Genomic DNA, 10,050 nt, shown 5'->3' on the forward strand with positions numbered 1-10,050 from the left:
CCCCCCATCCCTCCCCCTGATCCTCCGCCATTCCACCTCCCTCCTGAACCCTTGTTTTGTCTCGAAGGACATTGGTTTATTGGTTTAGTCGAAGTGCTCCCAAGTGCTATTCCGCCATACATTATAGTTATCCTTTTTACCCACTTAGAAAAGCGCCATGTTTTATTTTGTGTCACCATACTTGGTCGTGTAACTACTCGTGTAACTGTATTTAAATAGGGAAAACGTGGAGGTGTTTGGTCGCTTCTAGCTTCATCTCTGTTTGGATCCTAATGAATGAACTGGGCTAAGCTAAGTGCTATCAAAGTGTTGCCGCGCGCCAGAGCGATTGAGTGCACGCACTGAGACGAGAGAGGTATGTATCAACTCGTCTTAGTTAAGGGAATAACATAGTTTAATATGAAAAAACGGTGGAGTGTTCCTTTAAACACTGGATCATCGTTCCTATGAAAAAAAAAAAATTTGTGTGGAATAGCCTAAATATCTTCCATAGAAAAGGAGTCTCTGACACAAGCACGATCAATCCGTATACTGTAACTGCTAGAGTTCCTTATTATAGCCATAACAGAGCATACGGCTTATAGCTGTCCAAAAACATCGCAAAATAATGTGTTAAAGTTAAATAATAAAGTTAAAGCTACACTGTGTCATTTTTTAAGTTGACTGATTCTTAGCAAAAAACACTTTGTTCTTTCAAAATGATATGTGCTCATTAATGTGTAATTGCTTCTACCAACTAATCAAGTATTTTTGTAAGCGTAGAATCTGTCATTTAGAATACATACGAGCGAGTCACTCGATTGGCGGAAGCCATGGTTCGCCTCCATCTTGAAAATACATTAGCCAAAGAGGGACACCCCTGGAAATTCAAGCTTTACCTTTCGCGTTTTTACACTCAGTGGCACCGTGACGAATGCAAGGGGGAGATTACTCGCGACTGCCGGCAGATTTGAAATAATACGGCCACCGTAGGAGTTAAAACGCCCTCGGAAAGGGAGGGGCTAGAAAGTAATATTCAGTTGGTAGTCATATACAATTTTAGCGCTAGATGGGTGAAAATCCTACACAGTGTAGCTTTAAGTTATTAAAATTGAAACAGCATGTTCATTTAGGCTATATTTTGTAAAGTACAAATGCAAAGATGAAGTTGACGAAGCTGACTCGCCATCTTCGCAGTACTGAATGCGCCTATAGAGATAAATGCACATTTCATATGGATTACATAAGCAGAGAGTAGTCTGTTTCTTTTAATTTTGAATTGTTTTGTTTAAAAGTAGACGTTTCAAGCTTTCTATATATATATATATATATATATATTTCTCATGTCTGTGAGGCAAGTAGATTATATGCTGAGTTTCGGTTCATTGATGAGACATTTATTAAATCCAGGCAATTGGTTGATGAAACATTGATTAAAATTAAGATGCAATTTATACAAAACGGAACTCACTTAGTAGAACTCACTTAAAGAAAGGTTTTCTAAAAAACAAAACTTAATGAAGTGGTCAAAATCATGTCTGAACCACTCCATATGTCTCCCGATATACTGCGCACCTTATGATCCTATCTTACTCATGCTGTTCACTTTTAATATAATCAATAAACATAGATTAAATAAAATAAAATAAAAACATTATATTTGGCTATTTAAGTTTAAATGTGTGTTTTTAAATAAATGTGTTTTCTTTAATGGCTATAGCATGTATAGTAGCCTACAGTACAGAGAAATTTAATGGTGAGTTAAATGTCATTTTCTGTAAATTTCATTCAGTGTTGAAACATGTTTAGCCAGAAACTTCAAAGAGCTTGAAAGTTGAAAAACAATAGAAAGTTTTAGCTCAATTGGGAAGAAAATACTTATCTAGACTTATTAGATGGTTAAATGTTATATATATATATATAAATAATTGCACATTTATAAGAAGAGTTCAGTCAGAAATTACAAATTTACTCGCTTATGTTGGTCGAAACCTGTAGGACTTTCTTTATTCTGTGGAATGCAAATTAGGAATGTTTTTTTTTTTTTTTTTACAATATCTTGGATGTCAAGATTTTAAACTTAAATGTCAATGTAATGTGAAAAATAGTTCACAAGTGATATGGACAACCTTAATAATACCTCTATAGTACTTTGAAAAAATCATACTTTTTGTCATTTCTTTTTTTGTATACTGATCACTAACTGTGTAATTGACTGTTATCCAATACAACATAATCCCACAAAGATTTTTACATAGTTATGTAGTTGTGCAACTTTATAAGATGGAAAGACACAGCTCTAATCCCCAGACCGGAAAAACATGTTTTTTGTTTTGTTTTTTGTTTTTTGCACCTACTGTCTGTGTTTCATTCAATAACAGTATTAAATGAGATAAGGGTGAAAGGTTACCCATGCGTTTGGTAAATCTGCCTGGGGTCAGAGTCTCTGTTTCCTATTTAAAGTACTAATAACAGTGGTTTTAAATGATACAGAGGAAATCAGGTGCATTTCAGATCCTATTATTCCAACCAGCATATATGTATAGTGTGTTAACTGTATTGTCACAAAGTTCAGAATTCAACAAGGGCTTGAGGCAAAAATTCTACAGATGGCAGACTGCCATTATGGTGACGAGTGAAGTCATTGGTTGCAATATTTAATGCAATATTTGTCACATATTTTACATTATTGCAGCACCTCTCTTCCCAGTGTGTCACAAACGCACTGGGGTGCGTTTCCCGTACAATGATGTAACTTGCTGGTTCACTAGTACGATGCATCATTGAAGAAATCAACTAGCTAGTCAAGACTGTTTCCCGAAACCGTATTGTTGCAAAATGGTCGTTCAACCACGTTGGTTTATGACGTCACGCACGTGGTGGAGTAATAACTACTTTTAATGAAACTGTTTGAGATCGAATCAATGCTAGATGTTTTGATATAAATTACAGACATGGCATCTGAGGACTATTTCTCATTTTTCTCAGTTATTTTGCTTTATTTCCAGATTCAATCATAGGCTCGTTCTTACATAGTAGAGCACGTTCGCACATGCACAGTCTTCAAAAACGGTGCTTTAAATCTCTTGACAAACTATAAAACGTAAATTACATTTGTATGAATTCTAAATAAGACACAGGTTGCACTGAATTTCAGCTTGCTTATTTTGCTCAAGATAAGGATTTATTAAGTCCACGTCATGCAAACTAGAAACTATGCTTCTAACCACAGGTCGAGAGCTGTAGTTTCAACCACACAACTTTGCGATGCTATTTGCGAATGTTCGTTGGAACGATGCTTTCGGGAAACACGACTCATTGAACTATGCTGATAATGACGGAACTTGCGACCATAGTTGGCTAACGATGCTTTCGGAAAACGCACCTCTGTTTAGTACGTTCGCCCATTAGTGCACAAACACAACGAAATTTAAAAAGCAAACATAAGTTCACAACACATGAAATCAAGCCACAACACAACGGAAAAAGCCACAACACAACGGAATCAAGCCACAACACAATAGAAAAAAGCCACAACACAATGTTAACAAGCCACAACATAACAAAATCAAGCCACAAAACAACAAAATCAAGCCACAACGAAATCAAGCAACAACACAACGGAAACAAGCCACAACATACGAAATCAAGCCACAAAACAACAAAATCAAGCCACAACACAACATAAATGCTCCCGACCACTAGGGGACACCCAGAACGTGGTAATGTTAGTTTTAGGTTCGATATTCGTTTTCCCTTGCCACTGTTCTATAGAGTCGGCAGTCTTACAAAGATATCAATAGAGTGGTGCAGGTATGACATCACTTTGTAGGCCAAAACGCGGAAGAGAGTTAGCATTTTAGCACTTCCAGTTCCATCGTCCTGAGGTCAGAGGGTTTTTCGAATGGGGTTTCGGTTAAATGGCTGAAATAAGATCTGTGGTGAACACAAGCTCAAGACACTGTCACGTTTTATTGTACGACATAAAACATGAACTTTACCCCACTCGTAATTTTGTTACATGGAAGCTGACTGTCACGTGTCTTGAAAAAGGCGATTGCTAACAAGTGGCTAAATGGGACTACAGAGGCTGCCGAGGAGATAAACGTCGGGTTTTTGTCGAGGGAACTAGTGTGATGCTAACTGCTGGTTGGCCTACAAAGTGCACCTGCACCACTCTATACCATGGTTAGTTTTAACAGTATGTAACCATTGTATATCAACATGAAATATTAATTTAAAACAACCTACATGGATTATAGCAACATATTTATACCTGAGAATGCTTTGACGTGCTACAACGGCGCATGATGCGTATAAGGGAACATCTCCCAATTCTCCCATCTCCACTAAGTGTTTAAAACGTACAATTTGTATTAATTAAAATGACTTTTAACATTTAAAAACAGACATGTTCAAATTCCAAAGCTTGTAGTAGGTTCCTATTGGTAAGACTGATTTATTACTACAGGTGACATTTTGTCAATACCTCCCTTTATGTATTTACAGGAAACAATTATTTTCAGAAAAAAAAAGAGTGTAATTCACCCAAAGGTTTTTTTTGTTGTTGTTTTTTTTTCATGTTCCAAAGCTTGTAGTATTGTCCCAGTGACCAGACTGACTTACTACAGGTGAAATATTGGCAATACCTCCCTTAATGTATGTACAGTAAACAAATATAGTCCCAAAAAGCTGTTTGTTGTAGTTCTTGAAAACTGTTTTCTGTTAAAGAGAATATCTCCCTTTGGAGTGGAGTTTGTAACCTTGCAGATCTTTTTTATGCTCAAACAGCAACATTACACACTAACTAAAGTTGAAAAAATGAAAAAGCATTCTTTAAAATGTTCAGTCCCTGTTTATTGTTCTGGAATTACATGGAAAATAGCAACCAGCACATTTTTCTTTCTACACAAGAAAGAAAGTCATGCAGGTTTGGAACAACATGAGGATGAGTAAATAACAGAATTATCATTTGTGGATAAACAATCCCTTTAAGGATGTTGCAGATTCAGATGCACGCAGTAAAAAAAATTAAGTTACATTTTCTAGCTAGGAAAAAGTGGCAGTATAAAGAAAAAAACTAAACTAAACATAAGTCACAGTAAAATCTAAATTGACCATTCTATTTTTTTTTTTTTTTTTTTGGGGAATATTGCAGCATTTATAAAAAAATAAGTTATTTATCGGTTAACATTATTTAAAGTGCCCCTATTATTGCTATTTTAAAGTTTCCTAATGTTGTTTTGGAGTCTCCTACAACAGGTTTACATCAAAGGTGTAAGTCCGCGCTCAATCAGCCCAATGGAGGCATCCGATCAGCGGGGGAAGGTCTCTGTGCCTTACACGCACGTGGCAAAGTACTTTGCTTAAATGCAATACATTTTCTCATAAATTATGTATTTTCTCGTTATTTCATCTGACTCCATAAATGAAAAGGTTTTAATGATATCTGTGCATCATTAAATGTGAGCGAATGTTTGACTATTCATTTTAACTCTTTTCTGAAAATAATGTCAGAGTCAATTAGAATAAAATCAAATGTTTACAATTTATCATGTCAGGTAAATGTATCATGCCAATTTCATAATCAGTTCAAAGATAATAGATACAAAACATCAAATGCTCTGGAATAAAGAGAGAAGATTAAATACCTTGACATTATAAAATACAAGATGCAAAGTATTTTGTTTACACTTCACATCACGGGCTGATCTGGGTTACAGAATCACCCTGATCATATAGTTGCATTTTATTATATAGACAGAAACTTCTTTCACATGGAAACATCTGCTAACAATGGGAATTTCAGAGTTGACACCTTTTGGGAGTAGGAGACCACCTTCCTTTGTGTGCCAGTTATCTCTAAACTTTAAAAAACCTTATTCCCTTTTGTTTTATTATTTTGGGAATGAGACCTTTGTACCAGTCACACTGAGACATTTCAAATTATACTAAACATGTATAATACTCTAATAATTATTCACATCAAACCATATGGATTTTTGAGTGATTTTCATGTGATCTCAGCATGAGAGAGGGGGAGTGGGGGAAGAGATGTATTCTGAGGTGAGACTTTACGTCTCAAATGGTGATGCTAACTTACAAGAGTGAGTTCAAATAGCTTTCTCTTCCAGTTCTTCCAGTTTTTCAGTCTTACAAAGGTCAAAAAACACTTTCATTTTCTCATAATATTTATTTATATCCTCTAATTTGCGATGGCGGTAGCCTAAAGGTTAAGGATCTCAGCTTCAAAACAGAAAGCTTGCAGAATAAATCCCATGGTGTGAGAGGAGAGGTACATGATATAAATAATTCTTCCTCACCTTTGTGCCCTTGAGCAAGGGCAATAGTTAGAAGCACATGACAGGATCACATGAGGGCAAGGAAATCACATGACAAGACAGGAAACATGACTGTAACATGAAACATGAAACATGAACCCAAAACAAAACTATACATTTCATTAAGATACGAAGCTCAGGGGTGTACCAAGGAGAAGAGTGAGTGGAAGGGACGCTTCTGGTTTTTCAGATGAAAGATTTTATGAAAAATCTGTATTTTTTGGGAGATAATATCAAGCATTCAATGTGGTTGGGATCTGTTGTTAAATCTGCTAAAGGGGAGCTTTTACACAAGACAATGTCTCCATATCCTTTTTCACATTCTTCTGTCCATGCAAAAAACATTCTCTAATCATAGTTTTAGACACCTAAGAGCATTTGATAAGCTGCCTACTGTACACAAATGCTACAAATGGATACAAACACTTCCATGCTTAGTAAGGCTTAAAGTGTGGGAGTCAGGTGCACAATTCCAGCTTTGTGCTTGCAAAAAAAAATCACTAAGAGAGAGCCAGTACAACGGCAGCACCCCAAATATGCAAATTCTTCCTCAGTTCTTTTTGTTTAATGTTTAATGCTCTTTTGCATCCAGTGTGCAAATTATTATAGAAAAGGTATTTCTGTGACAACCTGGTGTTGAGTGCCCTTGCTCAAGCTAGGGCACAAATGTGATGAATAATTATTAATATCATGTACCTCTCCTCTCACACCATGGGATTTAATCTGCAAGCTTTCTGTTTTGAAGCTGAGATCCTTAACCATTAGGCTACCACCATCACAAATTAGAGGATATAAATAATTTCACCTGCTGTCTCTTAGTCCTTCATATTTGGCCTGTGTCCAAAACCACCGACAGAAACAAATGCCTACGACAGCAAAGGCAATACACGGTGGAGGAGAATTTTAAATCAGCAAAGCTTTTAAACACACTTAAGCAAACCTGCCAAAGAGAAGAAAAAAAAAATGAAGAGAAGCTTTTTCAATCCAAACAGAGGGTTTGCGTGACATTTTTTAAAATTTAAATTTTAAATTTTAAAATTTACAAATGGAGACAGAATAAGGGCAAATTTTGATGGGTAGTATGCAGAGGAACAAAACAAGTGCTCATCAAATGAGGAACAAAAACAATGCATAAAGATATTCAGAAAAGGTAACAAAAATTGCTTATTAAGATTATTATTATTATTGCTTTGATGGAAGTATGATCTGTTTCTCTGGTTCTTTTTTTCTTGTGTGAGACACCAAATACCGACTGTACTCATTGCCAAAAATCAAGTCTCTGAAAAAGAACTGTATAAAATAAAATATGTTAAAGAACTGAGTGATATATTTCCTTATTATAATGATATTTTTTCAGTCTTATTTACATGGTTTGCAAATAGTTAATTGTATATTGAATCAATATTCACAGATCTGCTACAGTCAGAGTAGCCTACTTTTCAGTAGCCAGATTTGCAGGATGTCATTTTGAGTACAAACAGGAGGCAAACAAAAGATGATTGAATAATGTCAGTATGCAATGTCTAATGGTGGTAATGTGCTGTCTAGAGACAGATGCCCTACTGTATGTGTAGAATTATCTGCATGCAGCTGAAAATGTTCAGTTTGTTATATCTAATCTACATCTTGGCATGCAGAAGTAGGTGACTTGAAAATAAAAATAACTCCCTTTTCGTTCATGGATTGTGTTTTTTTAGATGCACTGCAGTATTTCCTTCTCAACTTTTCAACCTCAACCTTCTCAATATAGGCTATTTTATAAGGAACAAAGTAATTCAAACAGACAGCAGGTCCTAAACATAACTTAAACACTGCATAAATCATGTTAGATTAATTAAATAACAGTCATTACAATGTGAAAGTATGCAACTCCACACATGTACTGAACAATTACACATTCAGATTCAAATTTAAACTACTCTTTCATTTAAAAAGCCAAATTACACACACACACACACACACACAAACGTAGTTAGAATCATCTTACAAAAAGCTAACAAAGTTCTGAATACAATAATCAGGCATAGGCTACATAGATTCTACTGCCACAAGTCTGTGGAAAGGAAGGAGTAGTGTGCACTTACTGCAGCTGTAGACGGCTCGCGACGCTTGTTTAATAAACCTAAACAGTAATAAATGTCCACGTGTGAACGTTTACTACACTAAAATTGTAATCCATTGAGTCGTTTCCACGCCAGAGAACTGGACCACAGCCTTTCTCTCTGTCATTACTTTCGTCTATGCCAGTTCGCTACGCAACCAGCATGTTATTGTCTCAAGTCACGCTCCACATATAACATGAGCTCGCAAAACTCTATGACCAGACCAGATATATGAGTGCAGACAACGAAAGAAAGACGACTACGGAATCAGCCCGCCCTCAGTGTGTTTTCCCACGCCATTTCTTTTGCACAAACGTCACAGACTTAGTGATTTAAAATTACTTTAGCTTTGCAAATATTATATACATATATATCATGTATATATATACAGTAGCCTACAGGTCAAAAGTTTGGAAACATTACTATTTTTAATGTTTTTGAAAGAAGTTTCTTCTGCTCATCAAGCCTGCATTTATTTGATCAAAAATACAGAAAACAAAAAAGTGTAATTGTTGTATATTATTACAATTTAAAATAATTTGTTTTCAATTTATTATAGGCCTAGGCCTACTTTAAATTATCATTTATTTCTGTGATGCAAAGCTGAATTTTCAGGATCATTACTCCAGTCTATCACATGATCCTTTAGAAATCATTCTAATATGATGATTCATTATCAAAGTTGGAAACAGTTCTGCTGCTTAATATTTTTTCATAACCTGTGATACTTTTTTAGGATACTTTGATGAATAAAAAAAAAAAAAAAAAAAAGAAGCACATTTTTTAAAAATAGAAATCTTTTGTAACAACAATATACACAGTCAGTAATTTGGGGTCAGTCATTTTTTTTTTTTTTTTTTTTTAAATAAATCAATACTTTTATTCAGCAAGGATGTGTTAAATTGATAAAAAGTAGTAAAGAAGATTTTCTTTTTTCTTTTCTTTTTCAAAATTACCCTGTAACTACATTGCACAAGAACATATTTTGCCAGAAATGTGATAAAAACTTTTATATACAACAGACGTACAATTTTTGCCTGGAATATATTAACAGAATAGGTCCCTGTTAGTTTTAAAATAATTACATTATAAATAATTTGCTTGTATATCTGGTTGTACCCCTTTATTACCCAAAACTTAACATATTGTTCCCTTATACCTACACGGAGGTACACTATAATTACAGAAACGTACACTGTAATTTCGGTTTACTTACGAAGTTCTTTGCAGGTTGTATATCTGCTTGTTACCCCTTTATTACCCAAAACTTAACATATTGTTCCCTTATACCTACACGGAAGTACACGATAATTACAGAAACGTACACCGTAATTTCGGTTTACTTACGCAGTTGTTTGCGGGTCGTAATATAAAGTGTTACCGAAATTCCTCTACCTAGAAAATATAGTTCCACTTCAAAACAATTTAGACAACAGTTACAGTTTTTCCTCAATCGATTTGACACATATCGCCAAACTCAGGTAACTTATCAAAACCGTTAACACAGTAATCTGAACACTTTGTAATTGGCCTAAAGAGGTTGTAAATTTTCCTTAATTTCATGCAAATTACAAATCACATGCATCATTTTCACAAAACACTGTGCACAAAATTTTCAAATGTTTTCA

At 35.0% G+C, this 10,050-nt stretch overlaps 1 protein-coding gene across 1 annotated transcript in view; it reads right to left on the minus strand.

Annotated features, from left to right (window-relative positions):
- The window catches only part of st6gal2b (ST6 beta-galactosamide alpha-2,6-sialyltranferase 2b), a 43,086-nt gene extending 34,466 nt beyond the window's left edge, over positions 1 to 8,620 (minus strand). The window contains exon 1 of the mRNA XM_084425775.1: positions 8,405 to 8,620. The gene's annotated coding sequence lies outside the window, so the exon portion shown is untranslated. The remainder of the gene's footprint in view (positions 1 to 8,404) is intronic.
- Between the last annotated feature and the right edge of the window lie 1,430 nt (positions 8,621 to 10,050).

This window comes from Rutilus rutilus (assembly GCF_951802725.1).
Source record: "Rutilus rutilus genome assembly, chromosome: 12".
NCBI classification, from domain to species: Eukaryota; Metazoa; Chordata; class Actinopteri; order Cypriniformes; family Leuciscidae; genus Rutilus; species Rutilus rutilus.